Below are 20,870 nucleotides of genomic sequence, written 5' to 3'. Positions count from 1 at the left end.
CAACTCCCAGAAGCCTTCACCAGCAGCTGTCCTGACTGGGGTTTCTGGGAGTTGCAGTTCAAAAGCATCCGAGTAACAAAGGTTAAGAACCTATATCATTATTACATTTGTCGATGTTTCTTACTAAGCTTACTTCACATTTATCATTTTTTCTAAGTGTTTAAATTCTAAAATTGTATCTTACATTTTCTTTCTCATAATTTTAACCCATTCATGTTCTCATCTCTCATCCAATTATACAAAGGTTCCCACTTTTTTCTAACCTCAGCAATTTCTTTGTCTTTTAATACTTCAGTTAAAATATCCATCTCTGCTGCTTTAAGAATTTTTTTCTATTAACTCCTGGGTTGTTGGAGTCTCCCCTTTTCCAGTATTTGGCATATTAAATTCCTGCTGCTGTAGTTATGTGTATGATCAAATATCATTTTTCTTTTTCTATCAAGTCTGGTGTTCTATTCAACAAAAACAATTCAGGTTCATATGGAATTATAGAGGATAACATTTTTGTATTAGTTTCCAAAAGCTCTTAGCTTCCCTACAAGTCCACCACATATGATAAAAACTACCTTCTTTTGATTTGCATTTCCAACATTTGTTAGAGGTACTTTGATATATTTTTGATAATTTATACATATTTTCTTTGTAATTATTTGCTTTTCTTAGCTTGATATTACCTTCCCATATCTGTGACCATGACTTTAAGTTAATAATGTGGCCCACATTTTGGGCCCATTTTATTGTATCATTTTACATTTTTTAACTATTTCATCTTGTGTTTTTAATTCTAGTAGATAATTATACAACATTTTAATCAGTTTTTCCTTTACATTCAGAATTATCTTAGCAGTGGTGTCTGTTCCTTACAAAATCCTACTGCTTTATCTCTTGTATATCTTGAGACTATTTGTTTTTTGTCCACCAATCAAGTATTGTACCTTGCTGTTCTAGCTCTTCCCTTGATTTCATACTTAAGTCCTCTTTTAACAGATTTCTATATCTCAAGAGTTTCTTCTTTTCCATTAAAGTTGGTTGTGTGCTTCCATTGGTGAGGCCCATTCACGAACTTTTTGGTAATTTTCTTCCCAGGTCTTGGTCCATATTCAGTTTAAAGCTTTCCTTATCAGATGGTTCTTAAACTGTTTATTGTCTTTTTCTTTTTGATACCATAGGAAGGCATACCATCCTAGATTTAAATCATGTCCTTCTAATTTTAATATTCTGTTATTTTTGAAAACTATCCATTCCTTTATCCAAAATAGAGCACAGGCTTTCTAATATAAAGAAGAAAAACATTTAGAATACAAATTTGGGGGGGGGAGGGAGAGAATACTCAGCAAAATATGTTTGTCGATATTTCTTTAATCTTTTTTTAAAAATTCATGCTAATGTACAAAAGAGTTCGTGAGAAGAGAAGACTCCCTAGAAAAGACATTGATGTTGGGAAAGTATGAGGACAAGAGGAGAAGGGGATGACAGAGGACGAGATGGTTGGACTGTGTCACCGAAGCTATCAGCATGAATTTGACCAAAATCTGGGAGGCAGTGGAAGACAGGAGGGCCTGGCATGCTCTGGTCTATGGGGTCACGAAGAGTCGGACAGGACTTAACGACTAAACAACAACAACAAATGTAGAAAAGAATAGAATGAAATTATTGTATACAACATGTGTTTCACTAATGATCAATTCACAGTTTTCTACAGAGAAATCCCCTCCCCAGACATTAACTTCAGAATGCTGTGGGGTTATTATAAGGCTGTTAACTCAAAGGTCAAAATTAAGTGGCTGCAAGATAATTGTGATATTTTGGTATGTGATAATTTCTATTTTAAACTGCAGTTTTATTTTGCTGGTTTTTTTCTTTCTTGAGTTGTGTTTGAAAGGGTGAGTTTAGCCATCTACTAAACAAGCATGATTAATGAAGGGTTGCTGAAATAAATGTTAGGGTACCCCAAGAAAGGGTAATATTACAGCAATAGCAGAAGCAACATTTAACTATTTTTAAGCAATTTTGGCAGAAAGGATTGTTGGGGCCAGTTTATGTTAGCTTGTTTTTGGTTTTGGCATACAGTTGACAGGAAGGAAGGAAGGAAGGAAGGAAGGAAGGAAGGAAGGAAGGAAGGAAGGAAGGAGGGAAGGAGGGAGGGAGGGAGGGAGGGAGGGAGAGGGAAACTCTTTCTCTAACCAAAACATGTTTTTAATTCAATAGCTTCAAAGGATTAGTAAGCAGTTTTTTGTGTGTTCAGACATTTGTATGATGACCCTAAATGTTAAATGGTGTATTAACCATTCCACTGATTGGAAAGGAAAAATCTTTCGCTTGTTTTAGGGTCTAAAATCAATGGCTTTAATCCCAGTATAACATGCAGTGCTGCATTCTCAAGTCAATGGAGCTTTGGTATTGATGTCACCTTAGCATCTTTACAAAAGCAAACTCTTTCCCAGCCCTCTCCTGGATGACCTTGCAGGACAATGCAACCTGTCCTGTGAGCGCAAATAAACAATGTCAGAGTACAGAGGTAATCCATGAGGAAATGTCTGTGGCAGAAAGTGCTAATATTGCAACACGGAGCCTGGAGCAATAAGCACAAAGAAAATGTAAAGCATTTGCTTCGGCAGCAGATTCTAAAGGTAATAATGTTTGGTTAGGGCTACCAGCCTTATTCCAAGGTGCTTCTGTGCAGCAATATTCAAATTCTTCCCTAGTGGGCTTTCCCATTTGTTTCAATGGGGATACATTCCATGGGGATTCATGTACCCTGATCAGCCCTCTCTGCTGATATGCAACCCCACTGTGCATACACAAGTGATCAATCAGGATGCAAATTACTGCCATATGGGACTTTCTCTGTTATTCTCTATCGGAACCATTGTATCTTGTGGCCATAAACCAATTGCTAGAATCAAGAACAGACCTATTAAATCAGTAAAATTTGCATAAATATGAAAAATATTTAGGAATTGATTCAGCAAGTCTGTTCTGTCTGGGACTAACGACTGAATGGAGTAGGATAATGCTGCCACCCAACTAGGTCAAAACAATAGCTAAAGTCAAGTTGCATAGTTATGCACAGAGCAGAACTTTTAGAAGTGAACTGCTGTAAATTAAAGAAATCTGTGTAGACTTTATCTGTTGCATGACTCAGTCTCCAGAGATTCCTTAACTTACAGGAACGCACTTCCAAAAGTTACACTGTTTGCATAACTGTGCAACAGAATTTCATCCAACAAGAATGAAAATGGAAACCTTGGGATTATTATGTTTACCAGGAAACTAGGCAAAGAGGTCCATCTAATTTGTAAGACAGGTGTCAAGTATCAGTTGAAGTGATACACTTCAGGGTTCAGGGATAAGGTCTACATACGAAAAAATCCCGCTTACTCTCATAAGCAAACAGGTATTGCCTGTGTACATGGAAAAATAGGTACTTTTTAAAGGGCTTTACCTCCCGCAACACCCCCAGTTGTAGTCCCAACTTTTCCAGCTTTGCAATAACTAAATTGAGGATCCCATGTTGAAGAAATGACAGGATGGGAACTACTGTAAAAGCCCTACTATTTTGTTCCCTTCCTGTCATTTGTGCCAGCTCTTCATGGGAGCAAGAACCCAGATTTTGTTCATTTTCAGAGCCTACAGTATAAAAGAACAGGGATGTTTCCTCTCATTCATTCATTCATTCATTCATTCATTCATTCATTTATTTATTTATTTATTTATTTATTTATTTATTTATTTATTTAATTAATTAATTTATATGCTGCCCACTCTTCAGACATGATACCAAATAGTTGAGGAAGGGCTGGACCTTCTGGCAACACCCAGAGCCCAACAGCACAAGTGGGGGGGGGCAAGTGACCTTCCAGAGAGCAGGACAAGATGGGGCAGTGGCAGGCAGGGCTGTCAACAGTACCATTTCCGATATGGGCATGCTGGCTCTCATTTAATTTTGCTTTATCTTTTTTCATGATGAAGTCAGGGTGCAGGTGTCCATCCGTTAGCAGAGCTGTAATTCATTCCTCTCACTTCACAAATCTATTAACCTTTTGTACGACAAAACAGCAGTTATCCCCGGGTTAACACATGCCCCCCCAATAAGGCCATTAAAACTACCTAGCTGCACTCTTGATCCCATCACTCAGTCAAGGGTACTGGTTTTTATTACATTATGACTTTCATGTGGAGAATGAGGACAGATCTGTGCAAGAAGAGCGTCCATAGGGAACACTTTCCAGTCTTGCTTGTAGAATTGTGAGGTCCCTGACATTTCAGGGCCAAAGCCTTCCACCTGACAACTTTAGTTGCTTGCCTTAGCACAGGTTGCCCTGACTGACATGGCTTCAGAAGTTTAGCTTTTATCATGGACTGAGCTTCACCAGTGCCAGCCTGATGAAATCGGCTGAATTACAAAACATCGAAAATTTTGCCCATTTAAAAAAAAATATTTGTTTGTTCCAGCATTATTTTTGTTTCCTCCAATGCACTCTGTCCTAGTAAAAGCCAAGCTTCTTTATAGAAAATGGACTAAAATCCAATATTCTTTTCTTTTTCTTTTCTTTTGCAGAGCTTAGAGAGTCTTCAACCACTAGAAATTCCCCAGCCAATGTGGCCGCACTCACTAAGTAACTGGCTGGGTGATTTCTGTGACCTATTGTCCAAAAAGGAATGCTTCCAAACTCTGCTGTTTTGCAGTGTTTTCAGATTATATATAGGCCATCAATCTATGTACCCCATACTATTAAAACTATATTTAGATTTTGTATCTGTATATTCCTGATCCCTGGAAGAAGTTTACAGACACATTTTATATTGTCTTATTTTATGTTGTAAGCCGCCCCGAGTAGACATGGTCTAGAGGGGCGGGGTATAAATTTAATAAATAAAATAAATAATAATAAATAATATTATGCAGGGCCTCCAGTGTAGCCTTTACTGAACAGGGGAACTGAGTACACTTTTGCTGGAGATTTGAGCATTTCAGGAACTTAGGTATTTTTTTTTACACTGTGAATGAATTGGGAAATTAACCTGGTTTGAAAGACGCTGTATATTGAATTGGCAAAGCTGCTAGGCTTTGTTGCTCTCTTGATATTTTCATCCAATCCAAAACAGACCTGGTCAAGGGGAAGGGGCAGAGTCCAGAAATTCAGTCATCAAGCCCTCTCCTTATATGCCAGATATCTTTTCACCACTGTAACATATTGATATATTATTTTCCAGTGAGGTGATTTGCACTGATTGACTTTAGTTTCCCTCCCCTTTCATATATGCAATATATATGTATCAGTGTGCGTGCATACATGCACACTTGGATGGATATATTTACAAAGTTAGCCTCTTCAAATTTCCTCAAAACCCATTTAGATATCTGAAAGATTGCTACTGTATGGGGAAATCACCAAATATTTGTGTTAGAAAGTACACGTTGTACGCCTTCCCAAAATATCACAAGGAAAATGACTGCCCAGCGAGCTATTGCTTTTTAAGTGTGTGTGCCTGTCTGCGTGCAGGCAATTCGGTACTTAAAATCTCTAGTGCTTTTATCAATCAAGCTGTGCCTTCAAGTCATGTCAAAGAATAAAGGCAGAGAGATGACTTTGAGATAAGTCATACTGGGAGATTCTGAGCAGGAACATGAAACAAATGATTCTGTTTATTGATAGTTTTTTTTGTTGTTGACTCTTTCTCACACTACCGGGGGAATGTGATTTATTTGTGAAGCACCGCTCTGCTGTCCCTTGTCATTCATCTACAGATTTGCTCGGCAACAGGCCTACTGCACGTCCTTCAATTAGATTTCGCCTGAAAATACCAGAGCCAACTTAAAGGGACAGAGTCAGCTTGAAAATACTCGGCTATCCCTCACAGCAAATCATGGCTTACATTATTATGTCAGGTTTCAAGACGAACAATGATATGGGCCCCTGAAAAAAGAAAAGGGGGGAAAAAGGAGGAAGAAAAGAAGCAATGTTGTTAGAACAGGAAATATGTGTGGGGACGGAGAAGTCCCTAGAGGATGGGGCTTTTTCACCAGTTAGCCTTTGGCTTCTACAGTGAAGTCAGCAAAACGGAGACTAGACTGTTACCAAAAAGCCTTTGAGACAAGAGTAAGGAACTTGTGAGCCTCTAGCTGCTGTGTTGGACTGCAACTCCCATAATTCCTCATCCCTCCTTACACTGGCTAGGCCTCATGGGCATTGCAGTCCAATAAGTTCTGAAGTGGCACATGTTCCCTACTCCACTATGAAGGCCATGCTTGAATAATTACAGTAAGTGTATATCATAGGCTGAAGCTGAAGTCAAGAGTTAGTCAAGCAAGCTCTGGAATTTGCGAAGTCGTAAGAGAAGATAGCCACTATAAGCATATGCTGAGTGCTTTCTCCTGTCCACATTTCCCATTTGTTTGTAGGCACACGAGCAACAGGAAACAGAGGATATCTCTGCTTTCACTGTTCCCATGAGCCCCCCACACACCGCCTGTTTCCCGGAGGTCACTGCAAATGAAGATACAAATGAATACCAGAACCCAGTTTCTGAAGAGCTAGTCCAGACTCTAAATCATGGAGCTGCACTACAGGGTGAGTATTTGCCCCCTCTCCCCTCCTCCACCAACAAGAATCATTTCTGCCCTATGTAGGTCAGCTGCTACAGATGGGGAGAGGCTAAGCATGGAAACCTCTCTGCCCTCCCAATCGGTACCTATCTCCTTTGCTGGATTAGTTTTGCAGACACAACTTGACTCTGGAGTAACCAAAGAAGTAAACAAGGAATGCTAGAGCCGAAGGCTATCGTGGAGAAAGCAACTCAAGCAGAACAACTAATGTAAGATTCTGCATATAGGAGTAGCAAGAAATAGACACACTGACTCTCTACATATGAAGAGTTTCCATATTGGCAACCACTTATATTCCAAGCCACAAGTTAAATTTTCATAATATTCTCCAATTTCAAAACAAAGATGAAAAGCAGAGGAGAAATTACTCTTCCTGTAGAAAAACACACATAAACACACTTGAAGAAGTGAGCCACACAGTCTACCATAAAGCCAGTGTCAAGTGGAACCTACCATTTCAGGATCCTCCCCATGACTAAAGGGCATCATTTTTTTCCTCTTATGATTTTTGAAAGGGAAGATGAGCTATCCAGGATATCAGCAAATCAAACAACCACATCCTTGGGAGTCCACTTGGGAAATTATCATAACATCTCTTCCATCCTCCTGTATCTAATAGGACTGATCTTATTGATTGCTGGCTTTTGTCTGCTGGGAGACAATCAAAGCTGCTGTTAAGTAAAGAACTGTTATAAGTAAAAGAAGCAAAAGAATTTCTTGGGCAGTGAACAGATTGGATTTTTTAAAAAACATCTCAGTAATGTGAAGCGTTGTCATCATTTTTCATCTGAAATCACATTGCTCTTTTTTATATATTTTGTAAACTTTTTTTACATTGCTCTTAATAAATAGCTGAATGAATTAACAAAAACTACTGTGTGCACCCCAAGAAGGGGGTAAAAGTTAGAAAATGTAAGCCGATTGTATGGTTTAACCTTCAGACACCAGGCCACTGTCATCTTTGAAAAACAGTCTTGATGGCCCTTTCAAGAGGCAAAGATCTAAAACTCCTGACAAATCCTTCTCATATCATTTGTTCCTAGTGTTTTTTCCAGTGAATTTTTAGCCAGAATCATATTACTTACATATGGCAGCCTAAAATAACATAGTTTAAATCTTGGTGGTGAATTGCTGCCAGTTAAGAAGCCAGCCCTTGTGCTCCTCATCATGTCTCCATTGCATGACCTGGTGTGAAAAAAAGGAATACAAGTGTAGACCCTTAACCAACAGTAATTTGCAGTAATTGCTGCAAATGATACCTGTTTGATTTAGGCTGGTGTACGTATCAGATACTATTCATTTGTGTGAAAATGCATAAAACAGGACTGTATAAGATGTTACCATCTTACGAAGGAGACATAACGATAAATGTATACCTTTTCCATAGAATAGCCATTCATGTCAGCTCTTCACTTCTCCTTTCTAATTCATCTTTCTACCACCCACAGCCAATGACTTAAGGTGGGGATGGAAAACCATCAGTCTGCATAATGTAATCGTAATACTAGGAAGGCTAGAACGTCTAGTGAGGATCAAATCGAGCTGATGCCAATGCTTGGATCTTGGATGTCTCCACAAAACTCTGTGTTGAAACTTCATATTAAAGAATGTATTGCTGACACAAAGACCATAATAACAGCAAAACTCCAGCAAGCGTTGGCCATTTTCGTTCATCTTTCCAATGCCAAAATGGCCTAGACAAGTGGGCCAAGAATTGTGATCAGCACCAACTCTAGCATTAAAGTCTCTAAGTATGAACAGTACCTCTCTTTCAGGGACTTTTTTGATAGTAGCTGCCAGATCATCATAGAATTTGTCTTTCATTTCTGTAGTGGATGACAGTGTTGGTGCATATGCACTAATGGGGGTTACTGGTCCTGCTGATGAGTGGAGCTGCAGAGACAGGATTCTTTCACTCCCCACAGTGGGTGGAACAATGCATCTCAGAAGGGTGTTTCTGACTGCAAAGCCAACACCATATTTCCTGGTCTCATTCAATGGTTTTCCCTGCCAGAAGAATGAGAATTTTTTTTCTTTGACAGATCCCGAGTCTGGCAATCTCGTCTCTTGCAGGGCAACAATGTCCATCTGCAGTCTACTCAGTTCCATGTCAATGACAGCTGTCTTGTGCACATCCTCTATTTCTTGCAGGTCGTCAGGAAAGCTGTAGTCAGAAAAGCCAGGGGTCATTGTCCGTACATTCCAGGTGTCCAGCTTTAGGGCAGAAGTTTTCTTATGATTGTTGCATGGTGCATGGTTATCGATCTGCTTGTCAGGTTTCACCCTAGACCCCACGCACCCCGTGAAGTTAACAGACCGTGGTGAGCTAGCACCTTACTGGCTGGGGGCTGCCCAGCTTAAGGCGGATGGTATCTACCTAGTGAGGTGCAATGACCTCTCCCACCATCAGAAGTAGCCCCTAGCGTCATGCTCTACGCCAATTGAGCAAAGACTTATAACCTGTAACTGCTACTTCCCGTGTTGTTTCGACGCTGTATGTGAAGCTGGAGTGTCCTCTCCAGAGCACGAAGCCTGGGTAAAATAATATGTTACTCAAGCAGCAAATCCCCCCTCTCCACGTTGCTGAAATAATCCAGCAGAAAGGCAAGAGCCAATACAACTGGTTCCGGCGATGTCGCAGGAGTTGGCAGAACGACACGAGCTGCCTCCAGGACTCCAGCTCCGGATTTTGCTTCAAGGTTATCTCCTGAAGCGTTTTCCATAAGTGGATATAGCCACAAGGCAGTGGAGGTTTAAAATCGGAGTTTTCCTTCTCCTAGATGGGCTGCCTTCCAGGGCTGACGAGCCCCACCTACCCGGCCTGGTCTGTAATAGAGTGGAAGTATGATCTGACCTTTAAAAGTATATTCCCCCCAGGTGTATGCAATGTTAATAGGTTTTCCTATTGGTTGCGATACTGATCACTCCCTGGTGTGTAGTAGAGTAAAACTGCGAACAAAGAGATTGTATCACACGAAAAAGGAAGGAAGACCATGTATCGACATCAGCAAGACTTGCGATCAAAGAAAAGTGAAGAAATTGCCCAAGCACTTCAGGAAACCCTTCCAGGTCCAGCTAATGTAAATGCACCTGAACAATGGGAACATTTCAAAAACGCTTTGTATAACACCACTTTGACCACCTTTGGCAAGAAGACCAAAAAGATGTCTGTCTGGTTCGAAGCCCATTCGGAGGGGATAATGCCAGCCATTGAGGATAAGAGAAGAGCTCTAGCAGCATACAAAGCCTGTCCTAGCGAGTACAACTTGCAAGTTCTTCGAGCTGCTCGTAGCCAAGTCCAACAGGCTGCCAGGAGATGCTCCAATGATTATTGGCTTCATCTCTGCTCTCAGATACAGACAGCAGCGGACACAGGTAACATCAAAGGAATGTATGACGGTATCAAGCAGGCCTTAGGTCCAATACAGAAGAAATCTCCCTTGAAGTCTGCTACTGGTGTGATCATCCAGGATCGAGCACAGCAGATGGAACGCTGGGTGCAGCACTACTCTGAGCTATATTCCAGAGAGAATGTAGTAACTGAAGAAGCATTAAATAACATTGAGTGCCTGCCTGTCTTGGAAGAGCTGGACAGCGAACCAACCTTAGCAGAAATAAAAGTGGCCTTGGATTCCCTCGCCTCCGGCAAGGCACCTGGAAGGGACAACATCCCTGTTGAAGTGCTGAAATGCTGTAAGGAGATCATCACCACTGAACTGTATGAAGTCTTTTGTCTCTGCTGGAGGGAAGGTGGAGTACCATAGGACATGAAGGATGCAAACATTGTCACATTGTACAAGAACAAAGGAGACAGGGGTGACTGCAATAACTACCGTGGCATCTCTCTTAGCGTTGTAGGGAAGCTGCTTGCCTGCGTTGTGCTGAAGAGGCTCCAGGTGCTTGCAGACAGAGTCTATCCAGAATCACAGTGTGGATTTTGAGCTAATAGATCCACCACTGACATGGTATTCTCCCTCCGACAGTTGCAGGAGAAATGCAGGGAACAACAGCCACTCTTAGTGGCCTTCATAGACCTTACAAAAGCATTTGACTTGGTTAGCAGGGATGGCCTTTTAGAAATACTTCCCAAGATTGGATGTCCACCTCGTCTCCTTAACATCATCAGATCCTTCCATGAGGGAATGAAAGGCACTGTAGTTTTTGACGGCTCAACATCAGATCCCTTTGACATCCGAAGCAGAGTGAAACAGGGCTGTGTCCTCGCACCAACCCTTTTTGGGATCTTTTTTGCTGTCATGCTGAAGCATGCCTTTGGAACTGCAACAGAAGGTGTCTATCTCCGGACTAGATCAGACGGAAAGCTGTTTAATCTCTCTAGACTGAGAACAAAAACCAAAGTCCAACTGAAATGCATGCGGGACTTCCTCTTCGCAGATGATGCAGTCATTGTTGGCCACTCTGCTGAAGACCTCCAACAACTCATGAATCGTTTCAGCAAGGCCTGCCAAGACTTTGGACTAACAATCAGCCTGAAGAAAACACAAGTCATGGGCCAGGGCGTGGACTCACCTTCCTCTATTACCATCTCCACACAAGAATTGGAGGTTGTTCATGACTTTGTGTACATTGGCTCAACCATCTCTGACACCCTCTCTCTAGATGTTGAGCTGGATAAACGCATTGGCAAAACAGCTACCATGTTCTCTAGACTCACAAAGAGAATATGGCTCAATAAGAAGCTGACGACACATACCAAGATCCAGATCTATAGAGCCTGTGTCCTGAGCACACTCCTATACTGCAGTGAGTCCTGGACCCTTTGTGCACGGCAGGAGAGGAAGCTGAACACCTTCCATATGCGTTGCCTCCGACGGATCTTTGGTATCACCTGGCAAGACAAAGTTCCAAATAGAGTAGTCCTAGAACAAGCTGGAATTTTTAGCATGTATACATTACTGAAACAGCGACGTCTACCTTGGCTTGGGCACGTCGTGAGAATGGCTGATGGTCGGATTCCAAAGAATCTGCTGTCTGGAGAATTAGTGCAGGGAAATCGCCCCAGAGAGAGACCACAGCTGCGATACAAGGATATCTGCAAGCGGGATCTGAAGGCCTTAGGAATAGATCTCAACAGATGGGAAACCCTGACGTCTGAGCTTTCAGCCTGGAGGCAGGCGTTGCATCACGGCCTCTCCCAATTTGAAGAGACCCTTGTCCAGCAGGCCGAGGCAAAGAGGAAAACACGAAAGCAGCAAAACCAGGGAGCTGGACCGGGGACTGATTGGATTTGTCTTCAGTATGGAAGAGATTGTCACTCTTGAATTGGCCTCCTCAGCCACACTAGACGCTGTTCCAGGTCCTCCATACAGAGCATGTTACCATAGTCTTTCGAGACTGAAGGATGCCTAACTGGAGCATAATGTAAGCAAGGATGAGGAGTGTGGTTCAGATTGTTGTTTAAGTGTAGCTCCCATCACGTGCCTCCCATTGGTCATGCTGGCTAAAGCTGATGGGAATTGCAGTCCACCTGGAAAACCAAACATTTAAATTCCTGAGAAATCCAATCCACATTTATCCACACCTCCTACTAATTCCAGTGGGACTTGTTTCTAAGTAAATATGCTTATGGTGTTATGTCTGTACAAACTCCCACTGATTTCAAATACAGTGGTGCCTTGCTTAACGATTGCCTCGTTAAACGACGAAACCACTATACGATGACTGTTTTGCGATCGGTTTTGCAATCGCAAAACGATGTTTTAATAGGCAAAATCCGCTTTGTGACAATTGGTTCCCTGCTTCGGAAACCGATTCTTCACATTACGACGTTTTTAAAACAGCTGATCGGCGTCTTCAAAATGACCACCCACTGTGTAAAATGGCTCCCCGCTGTGTTTTTGGACGGATTCCTCGCTATACAGGCACCGAAAATGGCCGCCCCTATGAAGGATCTTTGCTGGACGGTGAGTTTTTCAGCCCATTGGAATGCATTGAACAGTTTTCCAATGCATTTCAATGGGCTTTTTAATTTCTCTTTACGACGTTTTCGCTCTACAGTGATTTCTTTGGAACGAATTAACATCGTTAAGCGAGGCACCACTGTACAATTAGTCCTTGGAATGTCCATGTGTGTTGGAGCCTAAGGGTGATTGATTTCAGTCCAACTGAAGCACTTCTAATTTTCTTCGTATCAGGTCTGCCCTTTTCCATGTGTATTTTCCAGTACTTTCTGACCTTCCCATCTGGCCATGTAGCAGTGTGCCCAAGAATCAAAATCAAGATGAAGTTCTGGCCCATCTGTATCCTCTATGTATAGAAATCAAAAATAAAAAGAAGTAACTATAAATAATAAGAAACAAAAAGGGAACAAAGATAATATAGTTCTAATGACAAGTGACTACAGGTCATGGAGAACAAATCTGCTCAAATGCATTCGTAAAGTGCAAAATATAGCATATAATTAACTACACATTTGTCTGTGAAATTGAATCAAACCATTTGATACTGAAACTCTTACAAAGAAAATCCTTCAAGCATTCCTGAAAGCACCGAAAAGATTGGCAGAATAAGTGCCCTTGTGAGACTTATTCTAGACGAAGTTATATCTGTTGGATTTCTGCCTTTCATGCACTAGGAAGGAAACATGCACCTTCTTCCCTTTACAATAAAACCCTCTTCTTTATGAGGCCCAGGGGTGGAGGATGGTAAAAGCCAAATAAAACACTGAGACCTGGGAGTTCTGAGGTAAAAGAAAAGACATTATACGAAGAGGCCATTCTCAGGTAGAATTAATCACACTACCAATTTTAAGAAGCTGAGGCCTATTTGATTTGTTTGATATATCCTATCTTTCCTCTAATGAGCTCATGATGGCATACATTACTCCTCTCCCATTTTATTCTAACAGCAATCCTGTGAGTTAGGTCAGAGAGAGCGGTTAGCTCAAGTTCACTTAGTGAGCTTCGTGTAGGGATTTGAACACTAAGCCCCAGTCCAATACTCTTAAACTACATCATACTATGGGGAACAAGTCCAATTTACTTCAGAGATACAAGTTAAACCACTAAAGTGCAATGGTTACCTTTTATTTTCAAGGCATGCTTCCTTCCCGTGGCATATGTATGTTCAAATGTTACCAGACCTGACAGATATCCTTCTCAGCTATACTTAGAGCTAAAGACAACAATGGTAGATGTCACTGACTAGCCAGTTGATGCTCACTTTTCTTCTCAAGCCACTCACTCCTTTTTAAAAATGGCAGACCACATAACATAAAAGTATTTCCCCTCCACTTCCCCCACCAGATATGAGGTTAATTTGTGTGGCTAGGCAAGGTGGGCTTCAGTTACAAAACCAGCAGAGCCTATGTGTGAACAGGGATGCTAATGTTGCTGTTTTCCTTTCATAGTGTCATCTCTATTGTCAGCAAAGAAACATGCATTCCACTAGAGACTACATATGTTAGACAACCTGAATTACCTATTACAATTGGTTTTCCTATATTTAAACAATGGTGGAGCAAAACAAGGCACAGATTTAGTCGGTCATGTCTGTGCCAGTGGTGGCTGGTGCCCATGGCAATGGGCAGGTTGGAAGGCACATAGTCAGTAGTGGGTGGCAGCCAGGAGTGGCAAGCAGAGCTGGGGATAAAAGGAGGTACTCATGCAACAGACATGTGCCTCCTCAACTCAGACAGCAAAGCATGCATACCACAAGAGGGGGAGACAGGCAGGCTCTGATTTTCCACTTCTGACAAGCAGAAGAAGGTCAACATGTGTTGGGTGGCGGGTATCCTGATTGTGATGAAGGGCAGTGTCCTGTTGGCCGGTCCCAACTGCTTCATGCACTTCAGGAGAGAGAAAGAGATGAGCATAACTGATGGCATAAACAGCCAGGAGAACATTTCTTGGGATCTTGAAACAGAACATACACTGTGAAAACAGTAACTAATAGCGAGTTGCCTGATGGAACAATGCTACTAAAAGTGCCTACCATTTAGTGTGTTGTACGGAAATAGCTGTGTTATTACATTGCAGCAAAACCAACAAAGAGTTGCTGAATTTCCACTCACCAGCATTTTCAACATTTTTTAACATGGATATCAGCTAAGTTAGGCTGCACTCAACCCACAAAAACTTATACAAGATTAGTCTTTATGGTGTTACAAAACATGTTGCCATTACGAAGAAGACATCCTTATTTCTCGAAAGCACCATGGGTGCAGATATGGCTTCTAGCAGAGACTGCCATTCAGTGCATCATGATCTTAATAGCTGCCTCATCACACACAATGCCTCACGGAGAGTCACTATGAATTGTTAAATTTCAGTGGTTTGCAAAGGGAAGGACTCCAGCCAAGAAGTCCTGTGACTTCCCAAGCTTTCCATGATGAGATACCGTGACAGGTTAGAGAACCTGCACTCTGCTATTTGCACCTATATTATGTATGCCGGTCGTTGAGAGGTTTTGAACTGCAGAGTTCAAAAGGGCTGACACATCAGAGAAAACCAACATGTATTACCAAACACAACACAAATGAACACTTCAGCGGGTGCCTGTTTTGAGTCTGCCGTTGTATTTCCATTTGTCATTGACAGACAAAGGGGGTGAAATGCAAAGGGGGTGAAATGCAAGTGTGGGGGAACAGGCCAAGCTTCTATGCCGCCCAGAGATCTTTGGGTAGTGTGGGCAGCATATAAGTTAATTAAATAAATAAAATAATAAGTAAATAAATAATATCCAGTCATGGATTATCCATTTAACATTTTAAAGCAAAAAAAAAAAAAAAAAGTAAGAAGAAGACCTCATAACAAATCAAAAACATTCGGAGTATGAATATTGAGGTCAAATTTTAATACCAGCAACCAAATGGAAGAGCAGAAAGGGATGAATCATTAAGGCTTGTGAAATTTTATTTCTGTTTTATCATCACCTTTAAGCAACCCTAACAGTTTTATGTCAACAGAAAATTTGATTCCCCACATTATTTTTAGTTTTCAGTAGTGCAGGATTTGGCGATTCAGTATCCATGCACAAGTACCTGTGAAACCTATTACTGAAATGACCTAGCACACTCTTGCTGGTACAGCATCGATACAGTGAACATGAAAATCAAATTATATATGAGACAGTATTTCACACTATTTAGTTTTGTATCATTTTTGGCAGTGGAGAAATACTAAAGAACAGCAGCTCACTTTAGTAAATTCAATTTAAAGTCTGTTTTCCATCTTGTTAAAATGTACATATTATACCTGCATAATCTATTACATCGCTTAATATCCATGCAATAGAGCCAACATGTGTTTTACTGAGCGTTTCGGTGAACAAAGCCCCCAATAAACATCATGAAATTCAAAGATGCCTTTTCAAAGGGTGAATAAATAAGATAAATAAACAAGCAATCTATGTCCAATTTGAATAATCATAAATTTGTAAATAAGATGTAAGCCTAGCCACATATCTGTTTCTGGACTGGAATGGGAAGAATGAAAGAGCTCGAGGCAAGTTGTGTAAGGCTGTAGGAGTATGTTTCTTCATTTCAATCCATCTCCCTCTTTGCAAATAATCATAAGCCTGCAATTTAAAGCAAAACTACAAATGAGAATTTTAAAATACTTTTGTATACAATTCCACCTAAGCTAAACATTGACGGAATCCTTGGCAGAACATAGCCACATAGCACAAATTGACTGTTGGCAGAACTTTTTTTTTTTTTTTAATTTTTTTTTTTATTAACTATAACAAAAAAAAAATCATATACATAAAACATATACGCTTACAACACAATAACAGTGTTCCCCACCACCATATACGGGACCTCTTGCCATATTCTTCTTTTTTTTCTTCTTCTTCTTCTTCTCATTCTTCTTCTTCTATTGTCCTCCTCTCCAGAACTGCATAGATTCTTGATTTGGAGCTCTCCCTTTTCCCCTTATTAACACATATTCCAAAAATTTACCCCATATTACATAAAAATTATTCTTTTTCAACTCTCCTTTCTTCATCTTTAAATTACAAGTTAATTTATCATTTAATGCTATATTCCATATTTCTTTATACCATTCTTCAATTTGTAATTCAGTCTTTAATTTCCACTGTCTAGCAATAATCAATCTAGCTGCTGTTATTAGATTAGTTATCAATTCTTTAATCATTTTGTCATATTCCACATTCTCATATATTGATAACAAAGCAATCTCAGCCTTACATTCTATATCTTTTCCACAGATACAACTTAATTCTTTAAAAATTTGTCTCCAAAAACTTTGTACCTTTTCACATTCCCACCACATATGAAAGTATGTACCAACTTCTTTCTCACATTTCCAACAGACATTCGGATGACTGGTGTTGATTTTGTTTAATTTTACCGGTGTTAAATACCATCTTAAACTAAGTTTAAAAAAATTTTCCTTTATTCTTACTGACATCAGTCTTAAAATCCTCATTTTCCATATCCTCCTCCATTCTTCTTCATTTATTCTTTTCCCAATATCTTGTTCCCACACCATTTTCAATCCTTCTTTCTCACTTTCTTCTTCCTCTAAATTAAAAAGTGAATAAATTTTACTTACTGTACCTTTTACTAAGTCAGTCATCTGAATGTCCTCATATGAAAGTAAAAATTGTTCAAATTTTGTGTGCTCTCTACCTTTATTATATTTATTTGCCCATTCCTTAGTCCATCTTTCCAGTTGTGCATAGTTCAACCATGAAATAGTCTTGTTTTGAAATACTTGTTTCATTTGATCTATCGATCTCATTTTATACAGCCAATCTTTCAGTCTAATCACTTTTTCTTCTTTAAATAGATCCATATACACCTTCATATTGGTAGGAAAATCTTCTATTTCTGTCACTAATCTAAATGGAGAGTATGATGAACACAAATTCTTTTTATACTTATACCATATATTTAACAGTGTCTTTAAAAAGGGATTATTAACTTGACTTATTTTATCTTTCTTACCTTTAGCAAATAAATATTTTTCTATATTTCCTTGTAGTTCTGATGATTCTATTTCCCACCAAATTAACCTTTCCGGATTATATATAATTTCACCAATAAACCTCAGTTGGTTAGCTAAATAATAGTTTCTTATATTTGGCAAACCTATACCACCTTTTTTTGTTGTTTTATACCAATACTTTTTATTTATTCTAGATTTCTTCCCTTCATTACAATATTTGTTAACTATTCCTTGCCAATATTTCAACTCATCCTCTGTTAACTGCATTGGTAACATTCTGAATAGAAAATTAATTTTTGGTAAAATTTTCATTTTTACCAATGCAATCTTTCCAAACCAAGATAATTTGAACTTATCATATTCTTGTAGTTTCTTATTAATTACTTCCTTTAGTTTGTTATAATTATAATCCTTTATCTTTTGAATATTTTTCGCTAAATCTATTCCTAAGTATTTAATTGTTTTACATATTTTAAAATCATGTTTTTCAGTAAACTTTTCTTGTTCTATTCTACTATAATTAAACAACATTAAGTCAGATTTTTGCCAGTTTATGTTTAATCCGGTTATTTTTCCAAATTTTTCTAAGTGTGTTTTAATTTTATCTATACATTCTAACGGGTTTTTCACTGTCAATAAAGAATCATCCGCAAATAAATTAATCTTTGTCTTCTTTTCTCCTATACCTTCAATTAAATCGTCGTTCCTAATTACATTTGCTAACATTTCAATAACCAGGCAAAACAGAACTGGAGAGAGAGGACAACCTTGCCTAGTACCTCGGCCAAGAGCTATTTGATCTGTCATCCCATCATTAACTATTGCTACAGAGGTATTCTCTAAATATAATTGATCTATTATCCCCCTAAACTTTTTTCCAAAACCCCAACCCTTTAACAAAGTCTTTAATGTTGGCCATTCCACACAGTCAAATGCTTTAAATATATCTAATGATAAAATGCCTGCCTTCAGTTTATTTTTTTCTATATTGTGTATAATATTCAAAACCCTCCTTGTTAAGTTTTCCATTTGCCTACCTTTCAAGAAACCATTCTGATCCTCTTTGATATATTTTATAATAAATTTATTAATTCTATTTGCAAGTATTGCTGTAAATATCTTTGCATCCTGATTTAGTAAAGAAATAGGCCTATATGAACTTGGGTCTGTTAGATCTTTATTAGGTTTTGGGATAAGAGTTATCAATGAATGTTTCCATGAATCTGGTATCCTCTCTCCTTCCAAGATTTCATTATAAAGCACTTTTAATTTAGGGATCAATATTGATTTAAAGGTTTTATAGTATTCCGGACCTAGTCCATCAAAACCTGGGGTTTTACCATATTTTAGTTTATTAATTATCTCTATAATCTCTTCCTCTTTTATTTCTTTATCTAAGTCTTTTTTATCGTTCTCTGATATTTCACTCTTAACATTTTCTTTAATATAAGTTTCTATATCTTCTTTTGATGCGCTATTACTTTTATATAAATTTTGATAAAAATCTTGTATAATCTTTAATTTTTCTTTCATTAAACTGCAATTTTTTCCTGTTTTATCTTTAATCACACCAATGTTGTTTTTTGTTCTTTTGGTATGAACCATTCTAGCTAAAAGTTTTGAATTTTTATTACTATGTTCAAAAAAATTCCTTTTAGTGTATATCAGATCCCTCTGTACTTTTTCTAGTTCTAAGCTTTCCAATTCCTTTCTTTTAGCTTGTATCTCTAATAATTTTTTATTGTCTCTATCTATAAAATATTTAGTTTCTAAATCCTTTAACGATTCTTCAATCCTTTTTACATTTCCTTCTCTCAGTCTTTTTAATCTACAAGATTCTCTTATAGCAATTCCTCTCATAACAGCTTTCATGGTGTCCCATAACACACCTATTTTATTCCCACCCGCTTCATTAAATGACCATATTTCCAACCATTCTTTCTTGACTTTGTCTATCACCTCTGTATGTTGAAGAATATTGGAGTCTATCCTCCATCTCCTAGCTTCTCTATAATTTTTCTTCACTTTTATTTCCATCACCATCAATGCATGGTCTGTTATCTTTATCACATTAATATTTGTGTCTACTACTTTTGAAATTAAATTTTGTGATATAAACATAAAATCTATTCTAGAGTAGCTTTTATGTACCGCAGAATAATATGTAAACCTCCTTTCATCTCCCTTCAATTCTCTCCATATATCTTTCAAATCGGTAGTATTTATTATCTTACTTAGGGGGGTATCCCTTTTATGCAATTCATCTTTTTTATGTGTAGATTTATCTTTCAACTTATCTAAGACCATGTTGAAATCTCCTGCCATAATCACATATCCTTTCCTAACTTTTTCCATTTCTTTAATAACATGTTTGTAAAATTCTCCTTGGTTCATATTTGGTGCATACACATTTACTAATGTGTATTCTTCTTCCCCCATTTGTCCTTGGATTATCAAATATCTACCATTACTATCTTTTATTACTTCTTTTACTATAAATTCACAATGTTTAGATATTAATATTGCTACCCCTCTAGATTTGGATGTCCCAAAGGTTTTTTCATATATATGTATATTTTGCAATTTCAATTCATTGACTCCATCCTTTAATTAATGTGTCTCTTGTAGATAGATAATGTCAACTCTACTTTTTTTTAATAATAATTCTATTTTCCTTCTCTTTAATACAGCTCCTAGGCCTTTCACATTTAAAGTGGCTACTCTTATGTTTTTCCCCATGTCTGTTCAATCTTTTGCTTCTTAGTTGGTCCCTTTGTGCAATTCCCAAAACATAAACAAAAACAACAACTAAAAAAATTAAATTCACCTCTTTCTAATTCTCTATCCCTACCCTTCCTCCCTACATATAAACATTTTTCCTCCCTCCAGCTTCCCCGCTTCCCCCGCGCCTCCCTCCCACCTTCCCCAGGGTGAAAAAGGCTGGGGACCCCTGCCCTAGAGCAGTGATAGTGAACCTATGGCACATGTGCAAAAGCTGGCACATAGAGCCCTCTCTGTGGGCACGCAAACCATAAGTCTCCGGATTGCTACTCCAGCAGCCAAACCTGAGGCGGCCAGGATCTGGATCAGCTGGCACTGGCAGCGGCGGGCCAATCAAACTATATGTAGTGGCAGGGTTGGGCAAGACTGGAGGCGGATCCAGAACGGGGTCTGGAGGCACCTCTGTGCCCAGGATTCCCCCTTCTGCTTCTGCCGCCATTCACCAGTTTTTTTCCCCCCTGTTTGGGCACTCAGGCTCAAAAAGTTTCACCATCACTGCCATAGAGGATCCAGATGAGGTCTTTCAGGATCATGAACCTTTAGGT

At 39.0% G+C, this 20,870-nt stretch overlaps 1 long non-coding RNA gene across 3 annotated transcripts in view; it reads left to right on the top strand.

Annotated features, from left to right (window-relative positions):
• Positions 1 to 20,870, top strand: part of LOC140702696 (uncharacterized) — a 107,286-nt gene that overhangs the window by 44,150 nt on the left and 42,266 nt on the right. For 2 of the 3 annotated variants that reach the window (XR_013536967.1, XR_012081929.2), the window contains exon 2: positions 6,407 to 19,878. This is a non-coding gene — a long non-coding RNA (uncharacterized LOC140702696). Of the gene's footprint in view, positions 1 to 6,406; positions 19,879 to 20,870 lie in introns of those variants that run through there. The other variant, XR_013536970.1, reaches the window with a different exon arrangement.

This window comes from Pogona vitticeps, chromosome 1 (assembly GCF_051106095.1).
Source record: "Pogona vitticeps strain Pit_001003342236 chromosome 1, PviZW2.1, whole genome shotgun sequence".
Classification (NCBI taxonomy): Eukaryota; Metazoa; Chordata; class Lepidosauria; order Squamata; family Agamidae; genus Pogona; species Pogona vitticeps.
This window is presented reverse-complemented; position numbering and strand designations above follow the sequence as displayed.